The sequence below is a fragment of the Triticum aestivum genome, chromosome 3A (genome assembly GCF_018294505.1).
Source record: "Triticum aestivum cultivar Chinese Spring chromosome 3A, IWGSC CS RefSeq v2.1, whole genome shotgun sequence".
Classification (NCBI taxonomy): Eukaryota; Viridiplantae; Streptophyta; class Magnoliopsida; order Poales; family Poaceae; genus Triticum; species Triticum aestivum.
Window position 1 is genome coordinate 124,749,811 of NC_057800.1, and position 23,714 is coordinate 124,773,524.

Sequence of the window (23,714 nt, forward strand, 5' to 3'; positions counted from 1 at the left end):
AGTCAGAGGCTGGCAGTCGACCTGGTTCTACTGCCAGGATGAGTCGACGCCGGGGCAGTCGAGTGGACTCCCTCAATTTACCATGGACCGAGTGAACAAGCCCTCCTCTCTGAAGTTGATTCCGGAGGAGAAAGCTGACGTGAAGATGCTGATGGAGCGCGTAGTTCAGTTGGTTCGGGAGGGAGTGACGGGCATGGATCTCCTGGAAGTTTTCCTTAGGCGCCGAATCCAGCCTCTTCAGTTCCGGAGCCATTGCATGTGGTTGTACTGTGGGACTGAGGATGTGACTCGGGTCAATCCAGAAACAGTCGACGATGCCACTCTGGAAAGGTGGATGGCCGCTGTTACTGGGAACAAGGACAACCCTCGCGGGGCAAGAAGGATTCCTCCACTCGACTGCCACAGTGACCCAAACAAGGTATGTCTGCTCCACTTCCTAATTGTATTCTCGTCATATTTATTTCTGCTTTCTCTGCCGATCGGTCGACTGATCTTTGTCTTGTTGTCCCTCAGGCCCTCACTGAACTGTACTCGATGCCCAACAGAGCGCAGGCTCCGACTGAGGAGGGAGAAGCGAGCGGGGGCGAGAGCCAGGAGGAGGAGTGGGACTCGGACGCCGCCGAGGCAGATGATGATGACGATGACGATGATGATGATGACGATGAGGACGAGGAAGAGGAGGAGGAGGAGGAGGTCGTACCACCACGCTCGGAAAGGCGGTCGAAACTTGTCCATGATCCTGCGACCGAACGCGGCGAGGGGGTTGCGACTGCTACACAGTCGACCAAGCGCCCTCGGACCACCTCTCCGGCGCCGACTGAAAAGGCGTCGAAGCAGCCCAGGGCGGCCCCGTCGAAGCCGACCAAGCACCTGCCGAAGATGAAGGTGTCCATCCCCACCATATCAGGGTAATCATGTTGCTTAAGTCTTCTTGTTTTGTGTGAACTTTGTCTCTGGTTGGCGCTGGAGTTAGTCGACTGATTCTTTGGAGTTGCAGTGCTGCTACTTCTGAGACCTCAGCCCGGGCTGATGACCATGAGATGGAGGACGCAGCAACCTCAAAACCTGGTACTATACTCTTAACACTGTCTTTAGTCGACTGACTCATGATCTAATCCTGATTCTTTTCTGTAGCTCCATCCAATGTTGTAATCACTCTCCCTGATGATGATGAAGATGAGGAACCGCTGAAGTACAGAAGGAGTAGGAAAGCGTCTGCCAGCAGGGTGACCCAGGATGTGGCGGTGCCTGAGGCTCTGGTCGCGGAGGAGGAGAACACCACTCGACACACCGTGTCCTTCGCAGATCCACTGACGAGTGCTCCGCAGCCCTCCCTCTTCACGACGCACCACGTCCCAGAGGACCAAGCTGGCGCAGCGAAGGAGGCAATACGCCAGGCAGGGATCATGATGGAGCAGTTGAAGACCATCCGGGATGCGAGCCAGGCAGCTTACGACGCCAGTTCCGCCCTCCAACGCAATGTTCAGGTCAGTCGACCACCATTTGTTCTGTTAGGATACGCTACCAAAAACTTTTCCTTTCCAGAATTTATAGTAGTCACCCAGTGGGTGTGTCGATTAAACTCCGTGTTAGCGGGGGCACGCTGAGTGCACCCGCTGGGTGTAGTCCCCAAGGCTAAGGTCGACTGCTGGCAGTCGGCCTTAGGCTTTATAATTTCAGTCTTTCCGTCATTCGACTATGGCGACTGGATTTCACAAACTGGTCGACTGGTCGACTCTGTCTTCAATAGGATTAGTGGGGGCACGCTGAGTGCACCCACTGGGTGTAGTCCCCAAGGCTAAGGTCGACTGCTGGCAGTCGGCCTTAGGCTTTATAATTTCAGTCTTTCCGTCATTCGACTATGTCGAATGAATTTCGCAAACCGGTGGGGGCACGTTGAGTGCACCCACTAGGTGTAGTCCCCGAGACTGTGGTCGACTGCTTGCAGTCGATTACAGTCTTAAAGAATATATCTCTCTTTTTTTTGAGGTCGACTGGTCGACTCTATCTTCAATAGGATTAGTGGGGGCACGCCGAGTGCACCCACTGGGTGTAGTCCCCGAGACTACGGTCGAATGCTTGTATTCAGCTGTAGTCTTAGAAACGCGTGATTTTTCCTTTTTCACTCGGAAGTGAATTATATTTGACATTTTAGTCGATTGGTTCTTCGCAGAACTCCTGTGATCTTGCGGCTCGCTACTCTGAGCTGGAAAACAAGCACGTTCAGCTCGAGCTGAATTTGAAGCTGGTTCAGGAGAAACTGACGAAGGCAAAGGAGGAGACCGAAGGTATGTTTGGTGAGACCTTGACGACTGCTTTTTCCCTCCATTTGTTTCAAAATCTGATCTTGCTGTAACTTGCAGGTAAGGTGAGGGAGGCCCAACGGAAGAAGGACCTTGAACTAGCTGAGAAGATCAAGCTTGTTGACGAGAAGTTAGCTTCAGTCGCCAAGCTTGAGCAAGAAAATGCCAATCTGAAAGCTGCTCTTGGGAAGAAAAAAGATCTGGAGGCCTTCCTGAATGGTCTTGCCAAGAAGTTGTTTCTTATGCTTGAAGGTAAATTTCTATGCTCGGCGATCATTTCCAACTGTGGTTTTTCCATTCGACCATCGCCTTGACTCGGTGATCATCCTTGCAGAATTTTGTCAAAACTTTGAAGAAGAAACTAGCCGGCTGGAACCAAACCTTGACCCCGTCAATTCTCCGATGGACGACGAAGTTGCCATGAATGTTTTCCGACTGGAGTCCCATGTTGCAGCTGTCATGGACTATCTTGCAAGGCTGAAGGTCGCCACATTTCGCATCGACTCGATGCTCTGGCCCGGGGAGACACTTCAGAACGACCTCGAGTCGCTGATGGCTCGCTTGAACACGATCCCTGGTCGAGTGCAGGAGTGGAAAAAGTCCTCGGCTCAGTGCGGTGCAGATGTTGCTCTGTGTCTGGCCCGAGTCCACTTCAAAGATGCGCGAGAAGACAAGCTGGCGGCCCTCCGGGTGGCCAACACCAAGAAACACGACTTCAGGTCCTTTATGGAAACTTTCCTTGCGGCTGCCACTCGGATCGCAGATGGAATTGATCTTGATGAGTTTGTTGCACCTTCCAGCCCTCCACAGGAGGGGTAAAAAACTTCTTCTAAGATCGACGCTTTAAATTTGCCTCGGTATGCCGAGTGGAGTTGTAACCGATAAACCTTAACGGGCTTAGCGCCTGAGCACTTTCAGTTCCTTTAGGTATCGATCCAAACTTGAATTTGGTGTTTGAATATGATTGCTTTTGGCTCGAAATGTCTTTTGCAGGTTCAAAGCAGGGCACTTACTGCAATCGACTTATTCCTTAGTCCACTTAGGTGAGCGCTGGGCTGCAGCTAAGCCTCCCGAGTGAGAAGTTTGCTTTTCACTCGGTAGGATTTCTATATCTTAGGCGAGCACTGGGCTGCAGCTAAGCCCCCGAGTGAGAGGTTTGCTCTTCACTCGGTAGGATTTTTGATAACTTAGGCGAGCACTGGGCTGCAGCTAAGCCCCCCGAGTGAGAGGTTTGCTCTTCACTCGGTAGGATTTCTGATAACTTAGGCGAGCACTGGGCTGCAGCTAAGCCCCCGAGTGAGAGGTTTGCTCTTCACTCGGTAGGATTTTTGATAACTTAGGCGAGTACTTGGACTGCAGCTAAGCCCCCGAGTGAGAGGTTTGCTCTTCACTCGGTAGGATTTCTGATAACTTAGGCGAGTACTTGGACTGCAGCTAAGCCCCCGAGTGAGAGGTTTGCTCTTCACTCGGTAGGATTTCTGATAACTTAGGCGAGTACTTGGACTGCAGCTAAGCCCCCGAGTGAGAAGTTTGCTCTTCACTCGGTAGGATTTTTAATAACTTAGGCGAGTACTTGGACTGCAGCTAAGCCCCCGAGTGGAAGTCTGGCTTACCACTCGGTAGGATTTTATTTAATCTTAGGCGAAACGGATTCGCAGCTAAGCCTCCGAGTGGGAGTCTGGCTCACCACTCGGTAGGATTTTATTTAATCTTAGGCGAAGCGGATTCGCAACTAAGCCTCCGAGTGGGAGCCTGGCTCACCACCAGGAGGATTTTTACAAACTTAGGCGAAACCGATTCGCGGCTAAGTCACCCACTGAGGGGAAATTTTATTGGACAAAATAAAAAGTGACAAAAATTATGGAGGAACTATGACACTATTATTTTGAGGTCCATGAACTACAGAAGTACTTTATTGCAACTCATCCGAGTGATAAAGCTTAAGTGTAAAATGGGCGGAGTAGTTCCGCGTTCCAAGCTCGAGGCTCGTCGATATTATGTTCGACGTTGTAAAGACGGTATGCCCCGTTGTGGAGAACTTTGGTGACGATGAAGGGTCCTTCCCAAGAAGGAGCAAGCTTGTGTTGTTTCTTCTGATCCACTCGAAGAACTAAATCTCCTTCCTGGAAGGCTCGACCCCTCACATTTCTGGCGTGGAAACGACGCAAATCTTGTTGGTAGATGGTCGACCGGATCAGAGCCATCTCCCTTTCTTCCTCTAAAAGTTCGACTGCGTCCTGCCGCGCTTGTTCAGCTTCTGCTTCGTTGTAGATTTCAACTCGAGGAGCATTGTGGAGAAGATCACTCGGCAAGACTGCTTCAGCTCCGTAGACCAAGAAGAATGGAGTTCTTCCGGTCGACCGATTAGGTGTGGTCCGCAGTCCCCAAAGCACTGAGGGAAGTTCGTCGACCCAAGCTCCAGCTGCATGCTTGAGATCACGCATCAGTCGGGGTTTCAATCCCTTGAGAATCAGGCCATTGGCTCGCTCTGCTTGTCCATTCGACTGCGGATGAGCGACTGAAGCATAGTCGACTCGTGTGCCTTGAGAGTTACAGAAATCTCTGAATTCCTCCGAGTCAAAGTTCGACCCATTATCCATAATGATGCTGTGCGGGACTCCATATCTGAATATTAGTTCCCTGATGAAGCTAACAGCAGCACCGGCGTCAAGGTTCTTGATTGGTTTAGCCTCAATCCACTTGGTGAATTTGTCGACTGCCACCAGTACATGCGTGAAGCCACTTCGCCCTGTTCTCAAAGGACCGACCATGTCCAATCCCCATACTGCGAAAGGCCAGACGAGTGGGATGGTCTTCAGAGCCGATGCAGGCTTGTGCGACATATTCGAGTAGAACTGACATCCCTCGCACTTATCCACTATTTCCTTTGCCATCTCATTCGCCTTTGGCCAGTAAAATCCGGCTCGGTATGCTTTGGCCACGATGGTCCGGGAGGACGCATGATGACCACAGGTTCCCGAGTGGATATCATTGAGGATGATTCGACCTTCTTCTGGTGTTATGCACTTCTGACCAACTCCAGTCGTGCTTTCTCTGTATAATTGTCCTTTGATTACGGTAAAGGCCTTAGATCGACGGACGATCTGTCGAGCCTCTTCCTCATCCTCCGGGAGCTCTTTTCTCAGGATATACGCGATATATGGAACTGTCCAGTCGGGAATGACCACCAAGACCTCCATGACCAAGTCGACCACTGCTGGGACTTCAACCTCAGTCGGATCTATGGCACTCTTGGGCTGTGGAGCTTCTTCGGTGAAAGGATCTTCTTTGACTGACGGAGTGTGTATATGATCCAAGAACACACCACTCGGAATGGCTTCTCTCTTGGAACCTATCTTTGCTAGATCATCAGCTGCTTGATTTTTCAGTCGGGGTATATGATGGAGCTCCAACCCCTCGAACTTCTTTTCCAGCTTCCTCACTGCACTGCAGTATCCAGTCATGGCTGGGCTTCTCACGTCCCACTCCTTTATCACTTGGTTGACCACTAAATCCGAGTCGCTATAGACCACCAGGCGACGGACGCCGAGTGAAATGGCCATGCGCAATCCGTATAAGAGGGCCTCATATTCTGCCTCATTGTTGGAGGAATCACAGTGAATCTGGAGCACATATCTGAGCTTATCTCCTCTGGGGGAAACCAGGACAACCCCAGCACCGAAACCATTCAACATCTTGGAGCCATCAAAGAACATGGTCCAATGCTCCGAGTGAACTTCAGTCGGCTGTTGCTGTTCAATCCACTCGGCGAGGAAATCTGCTATTGCCTGGGACTTGATGGCCTTCTTTGCTTCAAACTTGATATCAAGGGGAAGAAGTTCAATCGCCCATTTAGCCACTCGACCAGTTGCATCTCTATTGTGCAAAATCTCTGATAGTGGAGCGTCGCTGACGACTGTGATGGAATGATCAGAGAAATAATGAGCAACCTTCTTTGTGGTCATGTACATTCCATACACGAGCTTCTGATAATGAGGATATCTCTGCTTGGATGGAGTCAAGACTTCAGACAAATAATACACTGGGCGCTGAACTTTGAGAGCTTTTCCTTCTTCTTCCCGCTCGACCGTAAGCACAGTACTGACAACTTGTCCTGTGGCTGCGATATAGAGCAACAGAGGCTCTTTGCTGATTGGAGCAGCAAGCACCGGCTGGGTGGAGAGCAGAGCTTTTAGCTCGGCAAACGCTGCATCAGCTTCTGGAGTCCACTCGAACTTGTCTGCCTTCTTCATCAGTCGGTAAAGAGGCAATGCCTTTTCACCGAGTCGTGAGATGAATCGACTTAATGCGGCCAAGCATCCAGTAAGCTTCTGTACATCGTGCACTCGCACAGGGCATTTCATTCGGAGAATAGTGCCGATCTTCTCTGGATTAGCGTCGATTCCTCGCTCGAAAACGAGAAAACCGAGTAACTTGCCACCAGGAACTCCAAATGTGCACTTTGATGGATTGAGCTTGATATCATACCTTCTGAGGTTGGCAAATGTTTCGGCGAGGTCAGCGAGCAGGTCGGAACCTTTTCGTGACTTGACGACGATATCATCCATATACGCTTCCACATTCCGACTGATTTGAGTGAGTAGACACTTCTGAATCATTCGCATAAATGTGGCTCCGGCATTCTTGAGGCCGAATGGCATGGTGATATAGCAGAAGCACCCGAATGGAGTGATGAAAGCTGTTTTTACCTCGTCGGGTCCGTACAGACGGATCTGGTGGTACCCGGAGTAGGCATCTAGAAAAGACAGTCTCTCGCATCCCGCGGTCGAGTCAACAATTTGATCTATGCGAGGGAGAGGAAAATGATCTTTTGGGCAGGCCCGGTTGATGTGCTTGAAATCAATGCACATTCGGAGCGATTTGTCCTTCTTAGGAACCATGACGACATTAGCGAGCCACTCGGAGTGGTATATCTCTCGGATAAATCCTGCCGCCAACAGTCGAGCCACTTCCTCACCAATGGCTTTTCTCTTCTGGACGGCGGACCGCCGAAGATGCTCTTTGACTGGTTTTGCAGATGAGTCGACTCTTAGGCGATGCTCGGCCAGTCCCCTGGGAACACCTGGCATGTCAGCGGGCTTCCATGCAAAAATGTCCCAGTTCTCACGGAGGAACTGGATGAGCGCTTCTTCCTATTTCGGGTCGAGTGTTGTGGAGATGTGGGTCGGAGCTGCATCGGGGTCGGTCGGGTGAATGTGAATAGGCTTTGTCTCACCGGACGACTGAAATGCAGATTCTGTGGCGGGTTTCTTGGATCGCAGCAGATCACTCGGATCTGCGTTTTGCTTGTATTCTTCGAACTCGACTACTGTCACCTGGGAATCGGCAATCTTTGAGCCCTTCTGAAAGCACTCTTCTGCCTTTTTCCGATCACCAGTGACAGTGATCACTCCTTTGGGGCCGGGCATCTTCAATTTGAGGTACACGTAACATGGTCGAGCCATGAACCGTGCATAAGCTGGTCTCCCCAAAATGGCATGATATGCACTCTGAAAATCCACAACCTCAAACGTCAACTTCTCTTTGCGAAAATGTTTCGAATCACCAAACACCACGTCCAGAGCTATTTGGCCGAGTGACTCGGCTTTCTTCCCTGGTATAACTCCATGAAAGCTCATGTTACTGGTGCTCAGTCGGGACATCGGAATGCCCATTCCTTTCAGCGTGTCTGCATACAACAAATTCAGCCCACTACCACCGTCCATCAGCACTTTTGTCAGTCGAGTGCCTTCGACAACTGGATCGACCACCAAAGCTTGCCTCCCAGGGGTGGCAATATGAGTCGGGTGATCAGATTGGTCGAATGTGATGGGTGTTTGGGACCATCTCAGATAATTTGCTTTTGCTGGGGCGACCATGTTCACCTCTCGGTTAATGACTTTCAATCGACTCTTGCTTTCCACATCTGCAAAGATCATCAGAGTGGAGTTGATATGCGGATATCCTTCCTCACTGTCCTCCTTGTCTGCGGCCTTGCCTGACTCCTTCTCCTTGTCCTTAGACTGTTTTCCCTGAAACTGCTGGATCAAGAGTCGACATTGGCGAGTGGTATGCTTCGGGTAGATGATATTCCCCTCTTCGTCTTTCTTCGTGTGGATGTGACACGGCATATTCATCACGTTGTTCCCTTCTTTATCCTTTACCTTCTTAGGGTTCCAGGATCCTTTTGGTTTCCCTTTAAACTTTCCTTGAGTCACGGCCAAAGCCTCTCCAGGAGCTGCCGGTTCAGCCTTCCGCTTCTGTTTCCGACTGGTGTTTCCCTTTTCCGACTGACTCGGCTTGTGCTTGCCGCTTCGGAGTCGGTCTTCTTCTTCGCTGTTGGCGTACTTGGTAGCAATCTCCATCATCCGACTCAAGGTCATGTCACCGGTTCGACCAAATTTCAAACTCAATTCTCTGTTCTTGACACCATCCTTAAAGGCGCAGACTGCCTGATGATCAGACACATTCTCCACAGTATGGTGCAAAGTGATCCATCTCTGAATATACTCTCTGAGAGTCTCATTGGTCTTCTGCACGCAGACTTGCAGCTCCGTCAATCCAGCCGGTCGCTTGCAAGTTCCTTCAAACGTTTTGATGAACACTCGGGACAGATCTTCCCAAGTGTAAATGCTGCTGGGAGGTAATTGAGTCAACCATGCCCTGGCAGATCCTTCCAGCATGAGGGGCAAATGCTTCATGGCCACCTCGTCGTTCCCACCACCAATCTGAACCGCCACTCGGTAGTCCTCAAGCCAAGTTTCAGGCTTAGACTCACCAGTGAACTTGCTGACCCCTGTTGCCAACCTGAAATTGGGAGGGATAACTGCGGCTCTGATAGCTCTGCTGAAACATTCAGGACCAGAAACATGCACTCGACTGCTTGTGGGCGCATCTCTGTCGAGTCCACCTCGATGGGCTCTGTTCCGGTCGACCAAACCTTGCACGATAATGGATCGCGCGTCGAAGCCTGGTTCTCGGGGGTCGACTGGAACTCTTCGCCCCGCACTGAGCTGACGCCTGTCATCTTGCTGCCGAGGAGCGTAAGACCCACCCCTCGGAAGGGAATTGGGCACTCGCCGCCTATCATCTCGGTCGAGTCGGTATCCATATTGGTCTCGCCGATTCTCGCGCCCTTCACGCCGCGGAGGCGATCTGGGGCTGTGAGCCGACTGAACCGTATTCGCAACGACGGATCGACTGTGAATTCTGTTGCGCGACTGCGACACGGCAGAATTCTGATCTCCTGCCGCCCGGAGCAGATCCCTGATCTGCATCAAGCCTCTGCCAGCTTCCGACTGAGAGGGCTGGATGGACTCTGCTATACGGGTCGCAGCTGCTAAATTCTGGATTGGGGTTCGATATACCTGAGTCGGCGGGAAGAGTTGACGTCGACTGGTGTCGGGAACTCGTTGCCGCGCGCGCTCGTCGAGTGCTCGCTGAAGATTCTCCAGTCGAGTGCGTTCGGCCAAATTGGCCAAACGTGCCTCCTCCAAGGCGCGAGCCTCGGGGGTTTCTCCTGCGATGGGAGTACGCAGGGCATCCACGTTCCTGCGGCGAAGTTCCTCTCTTTGCAGAGAGTCGAGTGGCTCGGGCTGGTACTCTTCGTGGTCTCGTGCGGGGTCGCCTCCGTCGCCTGCTCCACCATCACGGGCGAAGCCAGGGGGACTGCGGGGCCCGTCGACCATCAGGATTTCCGCCGCTGGATCACTGCTATCGCACTCGGATGCAGTCTCTACGGAGCCAGTCGACAGATCGAACAGGCCGTAGAGAGATTCGTCGGGCTCGATTGCCGCAACTTGGGTGGTGGCCGCCTGGCGAGCCACCGCGTGCCTCACCCACCGCTGAAGCCTCGACCGGCCTGAGCGCTTGCGCTGGCGGGAGACTGGGAGGGTGGCCGATGGGGAAGTCGACCGATACGGGGTCGACGGTTGCCGCAGCAGAATGCCACGGACACATGCACGAAAATGCGTCGCACCGCGGACGGGGAGCGCATCGACGTCGAGTGGAGCCTCCTGGAGCCAGGCGGAGTCGTCGGCGACGAAGGTGAGAGCACCGAGACAGATCTCTCGACCCTCAACCAAAACTCCAGCAGTCACCATGATGAAAGTACTCGGAAGAACTGCAACTTCTCCACAAAATCGCTAAAACACCTGCCCCACGGTGGGCGCCAACTGTCGTGGTTCTAAGTCTGACAGTAGAGTGGGGGGTAGGTATGGAGAGGCAAGGTCCTAGCTATGGAGAGGTTGTAAACACAAGAGATGTACGAGTTCAGGCCCTTCTCGGAGGAAGTAAAAGCCCTACGTCTCGGAGCCCGGAGGCGGTCGAGTGGATTATGTGTATATGAGTTACAGGATGCCGAACCCTTCTGCCTGTGGAGGGGGGTGGCTTATATAGAGTGCGCCAGGACCCCAGCCAGCCCACGTAATGAAGGGTTTAAGGTGTATTTAGTCCGGGGCGTTACTGGTAACGTCCCACATAAAGTGTCTTAACTACCATAAAGTCTACTTAACTACAGGCCGTTGCTGTGCAGAGTGCCTTTTGACCTCCTGGTAGTCGAGTGAGTCTTCGTGGTCGAGTCCTTCAAGTCAGTCGAGTGAGTCCCTCGTTGGTCGACTGGAAGGTGACCTCTTCTAAGGGTGTCCTTGGGCAGGGTACTTAGATCAGGTCTGTGACCCTACCCTAGGTACATGACCCCATCAGTGAGCGCACTGAAAGCTGAAGTAGAAGCTTGCAAAGAGGGCGTTGCACTAGCACTAGAGTGGAGCACTCTACCCTTCATACTGGAAACGGAATGCTCCGTTGCTGCAGCCATGATTGTGCAGCCGGAGGTGAACAGATCTCCTGCGTCTAATTTAGTTCAGGAAATCAAGCACTTGCTAGCTAGAGGTAGAAGTCACAAGGTAGCTGCTATTAGCCGAGTGCAAAATAGTGTCAGTCATATGCTAGCAAAAATTGGACGCACCGGCCCTAGAACGGCAGTGTGGTTAAGGTCTGGTCCAGAGGAGATTGTAAACTTATGTGCCGCGGATCAAACTGATCCGATTTAATAAATAAATCTCCTTTTTCGCAAAAAAAGGTGAAAAGTAATTCCAGGCAAGCTAGAAAACTAAGTATACGTCCGAGAGTTCATGGAGCACATGTCGGACCCCATCATCCATCTTCGATTTGTCCTCGCCTCCATGACTCGCACCGTCACGGACATCTCATGTGTGTGCGATATGATCGACACCACCCATATCGGATTGATTGCTAATTAGTATGATGTCCGAAGAGATCTTCTAAGGAAGGCCTATATACATCTTTTGGCTCAACCTTCAGTGGAAGCGATCACAATATCTCAGTGTGTCGTCAATGTTGATGCTATCATGTACCTCCCGTCAGACATCCAAATACAGACGGACGGGCTAATTATCATGACACTTTTTATTTTTCAGTGAAAGTACTCATCGATAACCTAGACATATGAAATCGTCCATGAGCATTAGATGTGCGGGTGTTGAACGTGTACAAGGTGCATGCATGCACACAGCATACCATCACATCTTCACCAGCTACCGCATCAACTAGCCAACACCCGCACTAATGTGCTTCCGTTTTGGGTGTCATCGGGCAGGAGCCCACCTCATTTTCCCCACTCCCATCGCTGGGTGTTTTCTTTATTTACTATCCACATGGGTACGCATGAAACCACAGTCACCTTTGTATTTCCAGGGCCTTGTAAGCGTCGGACAACTCAAGCTCTTTTTTTTTGAGGTAAGAACAACGCAAGTATAATGGCCTTTGCGCGTAGAAAAAAAAGTGCAAAGTAAAATGTGAGTTAATCAAATCTCTCTAAATCTAGTCACGTGTTATGTTTGTTATTAGTACTATGGAGAAGCAATACCGTGGCGGGCGTGGTCAGCCAAAAAAACAAGGTGAGTGATCTGCGCCGGCGCACCGGCCCAACGGTTGGGCCGGTCCAGCCCCAGCCGTCAGATCTGGTCCCCCTGCACCGTCAGATTCGTTCCTTTCCTCACCTCCTTCTTCAACCCCCCGCACGGGAAAAGGACGGGCCCCCTCATGCTCGTTGACGCCCCAGCACGAGCCGACCGCCTCGCCTTGCCTCCTCACCGCCAGTCGCCCCCCGCCGTCGGTCGCCTACGGTCGCCGCCCTCGCCGCTGGTCGCCCGCCCTCACCTATATCGCTTCGTGTGTTCCTGAAACCTCCATGGATGCAGCAGCGTGCGGCCATGGTTACGGCCGGTCGAGGTTGCAGCCCGCCACGAGCCCGTAGCAGCTCGCCGGCGACTAGGTTGCAGCATCCGCCCCTGCCCCCCCCCCTTCCCCCCCGTGCTGGATCTCGCCGCCGGAATTCACAGAAACCCACCACGGGCATCTGGCCGTCGTGGGAAAAAAATGGATGTAGCAAAAACTGTGGACGGTAGTAGCAAAAAACCACATGGTTGAAGCAAAAATGTCAAACCATATCTAGTTGAAGCTTTTTCTAAAGCCGGATGTAGCTTTTCTGTTTGCTGGATGTAGCATTTTCCAGTACTGGTTGCAGCTCTGATGCATGTCCATCAAAACTCATTCTTCAGTATTGGTTGTAGCAAAATCGCCTCGCCGGTTCCAGCAAAATGAACATCGTGGTTCCAACATTTTCCGTTGCCGGTTCCAACATCTAGCGAGAGCGGGTTGCAGCATCTGTGGGCGCGTGGTCACCGCAGTCACCACCTCGTAGTAGCAAAAAATCATGCCGGTTCCAGCATCTAGCTAGAGCGGTTGCAGCATCTGCAAGTGTGGTCACCGTGGTCGCCGTCCGTAGTAGCAAAAAATTATGCCCGTTGCAGCACTTTGGCTCACCGGTCGTAGCATATTTGGACGCCCGTTGTAGCACCGCTTGCTTGTCAGATGCATCCCCGTGCTTGGCCTCATCGCGCGCGGCCATGGCGAAGGGAGCGGGCATGGTGACGGGCGCATCCATGGCGACTTTCAACTCCGGCTCGCCGGGCGCGGAAGGAACCTGCAACCGAGGGGGGAGGGTGGCCAGCGGGAAAGAAGGGGCGGCGGAATCTGAAGGAGGAAGAAGGGGATCGGGAGAAGCGCGAGGCGTGCGATGCGCTTTGATCGAGTGGCCCGCACGGGACCGGCGGAACGGTTCGGCCGGCGCACCGTTTCTAAACACTTCCCAAAAAACAAACAAAAAAAACTATCCAAATCTCTCAATCCGACTCGTAACGGTATACAAACAATCTATAAATGCAGCCGAGCAGTGCGCAGCCGGCCGGGGATTTCGGGAACAAACAGGAGATTAATCCATTGCAGTACACGCTCAAACGCGTACGTTCGGTAGAGAAGAAGGCCGGGGAGGCATGAAGAAAGGCCGCGGAGCGAGCAGCCCCGCTGCGATGACGGCGGCCGGCGACGCGAAAGAGCAGCACGAGGGAGAGGCCAGGGCTCCGAAACAGTACACGGCGGCGCATTCAGCTTGTAGCTGGGCGTTGCTCGCGGAGGCGAGGCGGTACAACGCCATGGAGGAGGAGGACGTGGTGGATGAGTACCGGCGGGCGAGCAAACTCCACACCTACGATCAGGACAAGGAGTGGAAGAAGCGCTTTGCAAGGGTCGTCAAACTCAACCCGTGCCCGTGGCCCAATCACATGGTTGCTCTGATCGAGGAATACATGTATTGCCTCGAAGAGGACGATAACGAATTTAGAATAGGGCTTTTTTCATTTATCGGCGAAGAAATTAGGGGTTAATTGCTAGTATATCCTCTAAATGTAAGATGCAATCGTCATGTTTGTCACATCAACTATGTTATTATTATTAATTAAGGGCGTCTTGGAAAGCCATACGGCACCGTCCTGTATCGGTCCATGACGCGGTCTGAACGTACATTCTCTCCCTCTCGCATATAGGAGACAAACTGCGGGAGTCCGGACAACAACCAAACCCACTTCTGATCCCCTGGCCCACTCAAACCCCCTCCCTCGACATCCTGAAACATCACATTATGTTAGGTTAAAAACAAAATGTAAGAAAAGTCAGTCTATAAATCACAACATTTTGATTCATCTTGAGATATCAATTGCTTCAAATCAGAGTGAACTACATCAAACATAGATGGATTGGCTTAAAGGATGCATGGTCTGCATATGATGTCGCATTGATGCAACATAATGTTTTGAAAGCTTTAATTCACGCATAGGTAGATATTGAACTACTCCCTTTGGACTCCATGAAACCGATAAACTTGATGATGGCAGCACCCATCAATAAACATATGGGTAGAGGGGGAGCAGTAAGCCATATTTGCAGTCCAGACATTACCCAAGTTCAATAAATTATAACAGGTTCCTAATCATTCCTAGAAATGTCTACATGTTATTTTAACAAAACAAAACATCTGATACCACATGAGAAGACCACACCTTAGGTAGGGACTCAAACTGGATTTGAGATACAGACATTACTTCAAATTGTAGCTTAGCATGTCCTTCAAATGTTCAGGTTAGAGAGATCTTGTAGGATAGGCTAGCATCGATGCAAATCGATAAACTTCCAGATTAGCTCATGGTAGCGAGACACCTAATCAGCTAATCCACCAACTTGCACACCCGGAGTACTCACAAGTTACAACAATTGCTTATAGTGCAGAAAAACATCATTGTGATTCTTTTTGCATAACTATTTGTAGTACATCCATAACAGGCTACCAACATCTCCAAATAAGTGGATACCATGATTGATGATTTCTTAGGAAGTCAAAACTGCACAATAAACCACAGTAAGCACATATAAACAATTGATGGTTTATGTCAGACATATATGAACAGGGCTAGTTTTATAGATTTGTAACATTCAACCATACTAACTAAAGCAGCTCATTAAACAAAAAGGAAAGATCGATGAAAAAATCAACTAGAAAACCTGCTCCATAACATATAGCTAACAGAGTACATCCTTTCGCGTGACTATAGCTGGCAAAGCAGAAATAATAAGATTAATGCGCAAAGTAAACATCAATGGTAATGAAATTGCCTGTGTGTCACACAGAGTTAAGATACTGCCATTTAGTAATTCCCCCGCTTTCATGTGCTTGTGAGACACCACATTTTTTTAAATGTATATTTGCGGTTGATTGAGAAGCACAAGTGAATTAAAAAAAATGAGGCTTCGAGAAGAACTTCCCATTTCCTTGAATGAAGAACCAACAAAATACGAGCCTACCGGGTCACTAAATGGCTATATCAAATGGAACATCACATTTTACTTCCCATGTTGTATTCTAATTACATATAAGCAGATTGCATAAAAGGATGAGAAATCCCACAACTTAGCAAGAAAATATAGAAAGCAAGCAAGAAGGAGAAATAGCCCACGTGCAAGAATACAATTAGCAGGTCAGCCAGATGTGCGGTATGATAAACAGAGCAGCACTGAAGAAAAAAAATACAGAAACAAGACACTCAATTGTTTCAGGGCGATCCTTTTTGCCCATCCTGGAGCCTCAGGATTCACCCAATCGGTCGACTGTGCGGACCTCATTGGCAAAGCCTCCCACTAACGTTGCCCATTGCCTTCCGGCCGCCCCTGGCTAGCACCGGCAACACGCTACCCGCATCCGGACCCAACGTTCGAATCCGCTGGCAGAACGCATGTGCCATCAATCCGCGGGAGGACCGCTAGCGGTATTAGATCTGGGTGGTCCAAGTTGTCCGGGAACTCTTGCCGTAGGGGAAATCTGCAAGCCATGGCGTTCAAAATGGTCAGCCACCGACCAATGCCCCCGACACTGCCAAAATTGATAGATCTCCCACTAAGGGCATGTACAATGGTTTAGACGTGGTTGTTTATAATCTCTCTCCATGTCCATGTCTAGACCACACTATCGACAGCTACCACAATAGGTTGTCTTTTTAACCGTCTATGGAACCGCATGCACGTTCCGCTGAAATCAGTAGAACCATGAGTAAGATAAATGCAAAATTATAGACATCCATGCTACAACGGGAACATGTCGTCGATAGCTACTGATTTTCTAGCGCTATAGATCGACTGCAATTCTACAGACAGACTTCTTCTCTCTCTTCCCTCTCTTTCTCCACCTCAACAAAAGTTCCTAGTTGGCGCTCTTTATAGACAGCTGAGTGTACATCGTTGTACATGCCCTAAGGGTAGGGTATTCTTATCTGTCGACCGCATCCAGCAAGAACTCCATGCCAGTGTCTTCCATCGTTGGCTGGCCGCAACCACTGCAGCTTTTGCACGACAGTGTGGAGATGGCGTATTGCTGTCGGCGGCGACGGCCGGTTTCAAGAACAATCGAGGTAAGAGCATCTCTAGCAGAAACTTATTTCACAGGCCTTTAAAACCATGATAAGGGCCGCAAAAAACGTGTTTTAAGAGTCGATTTTACCTCCCGCAGAACAGACCCTGAAAACGGCGCCGTAAAAACAAATGTTCCTCTCAGAGATGCTCTGGTCGCTCAGCCGGCAGCCCACCTAGGCCGCTTGCTGCCCCCGCCATCCTCCTTAGCCTTCCCACCTCATTCCCAGTCATCCCCCGAACGCCCCCCTCGGGCCGCTCCCTCTGGTTCCATGACTCCCAATGCGGAAGCCGTCAAGGTCGCCCTCTAGTGCCCACGAGGTGGTGCTTGATACGTCTCTAGCATATCTACTTTTCCTAACGTTTTTTCCTTTTATTTTGGACTCTAATTTGCATGATTTGAATGAAACTAACCCCGGACTGACGTTGTTTTCAGCAGAACTACCATGGTGTTGTTTTTATGCAGAATTAAAAGTTCTCGGAATGGAACGAAACTTTGCCAGGAATTTTTAATATATAAGAATTTCTGGAGTCAAGACCTACCGGAGAGGGGCCTCTGGGTGGGCACAACCCACCAGGCGCGCCCCCCTCTCCTGGTGCGCCCAGGTGGGTTGTCCCCACCTGGTGGCCCCGCAGACCCTGAAACCAACGCTATAAATTCCTATTTTCAGAGAAAAAATAAGTGAGAAAGAATTATCACGATCCACGAGACGGAGCCGCCGCCAAGCCCTGTTCTTCCTCGAGGGGGCAGATCTGGAGTCCGTTTGGGGCTCTAGAGAGGGGGTCTTCGTTCTTTGTCATCACCAACCCTTCTCCATCGCCAATTCCATGATGCTCCCCAACGGGAGTGAGTAATTCCTTCTTAGGCTCACTGGTCGGTGAGGAGTTGGATGAGATTCATCATGTAATCGAGTTAGGTTTTGTTAGGGCTTGATCCCTAGTATCCACTATGTTCTTAGATTGATGTTGCTATGACTTTGCCATGCTTAATGCTTGTCACTTTGGGCCCGGGTGCCATGATTTCAGATCTGAACCGTTTATGTTATCACCATTATATCCATGTTCTAGATCTTATATTGCAAGTTATAGTCACCTACTACGTGTTATGATCCAGTAACCCCGGAGTGACAATAACTGGGACTTCTTTCGGTGATTACCGTAGTTTGAGGAGTTCATGTATTCACTATGTGTTAATGCTTTGTTCCGGTTCTCTATTAAAAGGAGGCCTTAATATCCCTTAGTTTCCAATATGAACCCCGCTGCCACGGGAGGGTAGGACAAAAGATGCCATGCAAGTTCTTTTAATAAAGCACGTATGACTATTTACGGAATACATGCCTACATTATATCGATGAACTGGAGCTAGTGCCGTGTCGCCCTAGGTTATAACTGTTACATGATGAATATCATCCAACAAGTCACCGATCCAATGCCTAGAATTTATCTTATATTGTTTCTGCTAAGTTATTACTGCTATCATCACTATTACGCTTGCTACAAAACTACTGCTATCACTGTTACTGTTACTGTTACTATTACTGCTGTCACTACTATCAAAACTATCAAACTATTGTGCTACTGATTACTTGCTGCAGATAATTAATCTCCAGGTGTGGTTGAATTGAAAACTTAACTTCTAATACCTTGTTCAAATATTCTTTGGCTCCCCTGGTGTCGAATCTATAAATTTGGGTTGAATACTCTACCCTTGAAAACTATTGCGATCCCCTATGCTTGTGGGTTATCAAGACCTTTTTCTGGCGCCATTGCCGGGGAGCATAGCTATATTTGTTGAGTCACTTGGGATTATTATCGTATTATCACTATGAATAATTTGAAGGATGCTAAGACTAAGATATTTCCCTCAAAGACGAGGGGATGTGAGGAACTGCCACCCAGTTCTGCTTTAGATTCACCTTCTGTTATGAGTAAACTTGCAACACCACCATATTTTATTAATTCCGATATGTCGCAAGTTATTGCTGATGCTACATCTACTATGAATGATGCTTATGATGATGCTAGTACCTTGCTTGATAATGATGATGTGCCACTTGGTGAATTTCTTGATGGACAAATTGCTAGAGTAATACAACATGATGTTGTTGAATCTGATGATGAGCTTGAAACTGAAACTCCTGCTAGAACTAGCCCTCCTAGATATGAATTGCCTAAGGTACTGGAAGGTTATGTTATGAGTGAAGAAACAACTAGAGATATTCTTGCTTGCAATGATAGAGATGATCTAGAGAAATTATTATGCAAGTATAAAGAAATATCTCTAAATGCTAGAATGAAATGTGATCCTAAGTTTGCTACTTCACCTATCTTTATTGATGATAAGGATTATGAATTCTCTGTCGACCCAGAGTTAATTACTTTGGTTGAATCTGATCCTTTCCATGGTTATGAAACTGAAACTATTGTGGCACATCTTACTAAGTTGAATGATATAGCTACCCTTTTTACTCATGATGAGAAAACTCACTATTACTTTATTCTCAAATTATTTCCTTTCTCATTAAAGGGTGATGCTAAAGCTTGGTACAATACTCTTGCTCCTAGTTGTGTGCGTAGTCCCTAGGATATGATTTATTACTTCTCTGAAAAATATTTTCCTACTCATAAGAAACAAGCTGCCTTACAGGAAATATTTAACTTTGCTCAAACTAAAGAAGAGAGTCTCCCACAAGCTTGGGGGAGGCTTTGCTAGTTACTTAATGCTTTGCCTGATCATCCTCTTAAGAAAAATGAAATACTTGATATCTTCTATAATGGACTAACCGATGCTTCTAGGAACTTTCTAGATAGTTGTGCTGGTTGTGTTTTCAGGGAACGAACTGTTGGACAAGCTGAGGAATTATTGAATAACATATTAAAAAGTTATGATGATTGGACTATTACTGAACCACCGCCTAAACCCACTCCGAAGAAGAGGGGTATATTATATCTCAGTCCTGAAGATATGCAAGAGGCAAAGAAATCTATGAAGGAAAATGTATTAAAGTTGAGGATGTTAAAATTTTACCTCCTATTGAAGAAATACATGGGCTTAATACACCACCACTGCCTAAGGTGGTAGAGGTAAATTCTCTTATGAAGTTTAATGATAGTGACAATCCTCACAATATGCATCCTAGCCAATGCATTTATGAGTTTGAAAACTACATTAGAAAACAAGATCACTTCAATGCAAATGTTATGAAACAATTGAAATACAATTCTGATATGATTGCTCGCTTGAGTGACTTGTTATTTAGAATATCAAATGATGTTAGAGGTGTTGGAAAACATGCTTCTATGGACCAAACTCAATTAGAACAAGTTGCTAAATCACAAAGAGAATTGCTTGATGAAATGAATAATAATATGCATGACTTTGCTGTTAGAGTTGCAACTAGAGGAGGTAAAATGACTCAGGAACCACTTTATCCTGAGGGACACCCCAAAAGAATTGAACGAGATTCACAAAGAAATAACACTAGTGCACCTAGTCCTTGTAGAAAGTAAAAGAAAATGAAAAATGATAGGACTTTGCATACTTCTAGTGAACCTGAAGTAGAAAAACCTCCTGATAATGATAATGAAACTTCTATCTCTGATGATGAAACTCAATCTGGTAATGAACACTCACCTATTGATAATGAAAAGGATAATGAAGAGGTTCATGAAGACTCTCAACCAAACAATGATAAAGAACCAGATAATGATGTTGAGATAGAACCACATGTTGATCTTGATAACCCACAAGCTAAAAATAGAAGGTATGATAAAACAAACTTTGTTGCTAGAAAACACTATAAAGAAAGACAACCGTGCATTCAAAAATGTATGCCTTTTCCACCCAAGTCAACTAAAAAGAATGATGATGAAGAATTTGAACGCTTTGTTGAAATGCTAAGGCCAGTCTTTTTGCGTACTCGCTTGACTGATATCTGGAAAATGCCTCCTTATGCAAAGTATATGAAAGACATCATCACAAATAAGAGAAAAATACCGGAAGCTAAAATATCCACTATGATTGCTAATTATACTTTCAAAGATGAAGTACCTAAAAACTTGGAGATCCGGGAATATCAACTATACCTTCCTCTATCAAAAAGAATTATGTGGAAATTGCTTTGTGTGATTTAGGAGCTGGTGTTAGTGTTATGCCTTTCTCTTTATATAGAAAACTTGACTTGAATAAACTCACACCTACTGAAATATCTTTGCAAATGGCTAACAAATCAACTGCCATACCTATCGGTATTTGTGAGGATGTGCCCGTTGTTGTTGCTAATGTTACTATTTTGACTGAATTTGTTATACTTGAGATGCCCGAGGACGACAACATGTCGATTATCCTTGGTAGACCCTTCTTGAATACTGCAGGAGCTGTTATTGATTGCAATAAAAGCAAGGTCACTTTTCATATTAATGGCAATGAGCATACGGTGCACTTTCCGAAGAAACAATTCCAAGTGAATGGTTATTGAAAAATCTCCGACAATCACTATTGGAAGTTTTCAAATACCTCTACCCACTGTCAAAAAGAAATATGAAATACTTATTTGGGGAAATGCATATCCCCATTGAGGTAACTTAGTGATTTATGAAAGTTCTTCGGTTTCATCCAAATTGAAAGTGGTTGTTAATAAGACCTGATCAACCTTATTAATGGATCATTTTTGAACGGTATGAAGTTGATGAATTTAGTAAGCACTACATTCTGTCCTTACCTTTCATTTTCTGTTTTTATTAATTAGATAAAATAAATGTCATGTTTTGTCTGTTTTCTGAATTTCCAGTGCAATAAAAAATGACCCAAAATAAAAGTTCTCAGAATGCCCTAAAAAATTTACACGATTGTTTTTAGAATATTTAAGAATTTTTGGTGCAAATAATACCAGAGGGAGGTGCACCAGGTGAGCACAACCCACCTGGGGGCGCCAGCACCCCCAAGCGCGCCCTAGTGGGTTGTGGTGCCCACGTGCCCCCCTCACTTACCTCTTCATCCCACATCATCACTTACCTCCAGAAAAAAAATCTCCATTGCTCTCTCTCCCGTGTTCTTGAGCTCAAACCCGCGGATTTCGATCTCTTTGCTCGAAGCTCCGTTTCCAAAACTGTTTCGGGGGATTGTTGCTTGGTATGTGACTCCGCCATTTGTCCAATTAGTTTTTGCTTTAGTGGTTTATATGTTGAATAATTAGCTACTTCTGGTGCTGTTGTAGATGTGCTTGCATGTTAAATTCTTAGTGTTCTAAGTAGTTTGAATGCTTGCTATGGCTTCTATGTATCCCTATGAGTAGTTGCTATCAATTTTATAAAGTTTTGTTGACAAATTTTTGAAGGAAATATGCCCTAGAGGCAATAATAAAGTTATTACTTATTTCCTCATATCATGATAAATGTTTACTATTCATGCTAGAATTGTATTAACCGGAAACATAATACATGTGTGAATACATAGACATAGTGTCACTAGTATGCCTCTACTTGACTAGCTCGTTGATCAAATATGGTTGAGTTTCCTAGACATAGACATGAGTTGTTATTTGATAAATGGGATCACATCATTAGGAGAAAGATGTGATTGACTTGACCCATTTTGTTAGCTTAGCACTTGATCGTTTAAGTTTACTGCTATTGCTTTCTTCATGACTTATACATGTTCCTATGACTATGAGATTGTGCAACTCCTGAATACCGAAGGAACACTTTGTGTGCTACCAAACGTCACAACGTAACTGGGTGATTATAAAGGTGCTCTAAAGGTGTCTCCGATGGTGTTCGTGGAGTTGGCATAGATCAAGAATAGGATTTGTCACTCCGATAGTCGGAGAGGTATCTCTGGGTCCTCTCGGTAATGCACATCACTATAAGCCTTGCAAGAAATGTGACTAATGAGTTAATTGCGGGATGTTGCATTAAGGAACGAGTAAGAGACTTGTCGGTAACGAGATTGAACTAGGTATTGAGATACCGACGACCGAATCTTGGGCAAGTAACATATCAATGACAAAGGGAACAACATATGTTGTTATGCGGTTTGACCGATAAAGATCTTCATAGAATATGTAGGAACCAATATGAGCATCCAGGTTCCGCTATTGGTTATTGACTGGAGACATGTCTAGGTCATGTCTACATAGTTCTCGAACCCGTAGGGTCCGCACGCTTAAAGTTCTGTGACGATCGGTATTATGAGTTTTTATGTTTTTATGTACCGAAGGTAGTTCGGAGTCTCAGATATGATCACGGACATGACGAGGAGTCTCAAAATGGTCGAGATGTAAAGATCAATATATCGGATGACTATGTTCGGACACCGGAAGGGTTCCGGGAGGTTTCAGACATATACCGGAGTACCGGGGGTTACCGGAACCCCCCGGGAAGCTATTGGGCCTTAGTGGAGAAGAGAGAGGGAAGCCAGGAGGTGGCGTGCGACCCCCCTTGCCCCAATCCAAATTGGATAAGGGGAAGGGGCGACGGCCCCCCTCTCCTTCCTTCTGTCCACCTCCTCCTTCCCCCTTCTCCTCTTGGAATAGGAAAGGGAGGGGGCAAACCTACTTGGAGTAGGATTGCCCCCCCCCTTGGGCGCGCCTCTCCCCTGGCCGACCCTCTCCTCCTCCTCCTTTATATACGGGGTAGGGGGCACCCCAAAGCCACAACAATTGATTTGTTGATCTCTTAGCCGTGTGCGGTGCCCCCCTCCACCATAATCCACCTCGGTTATATTGTAGCGGTGCTTAGGTGAAGCCCTGCGATGGTAGCTTCATCAACATCGTCACCACGCCTTCGTGCTTACGAAACTCTCCCTCGATCTCTACTAGATCGTGAGTTCGCGGGACGTCACCGAGCTGAACGTGTGCTGGACGCGGAGGTGTCGTATGTTCGGTGCTGAGAATCGGTCGATCGTGAAGACGTATGACTACATCAACCGCGGTGTTATAACGCTTCCGCTTAACGGTCTACAAGGGTACGTGGACGACATTCTCCCCTCTCATTGCTATGCAGCACCATGATCTTGCATTGCGTAGGATTTTTTTTTGAAATTACTATGTTCCCCAACAGTGGCATCCGAGCCAGGTTTACGCGTAGTTGTTATATGCA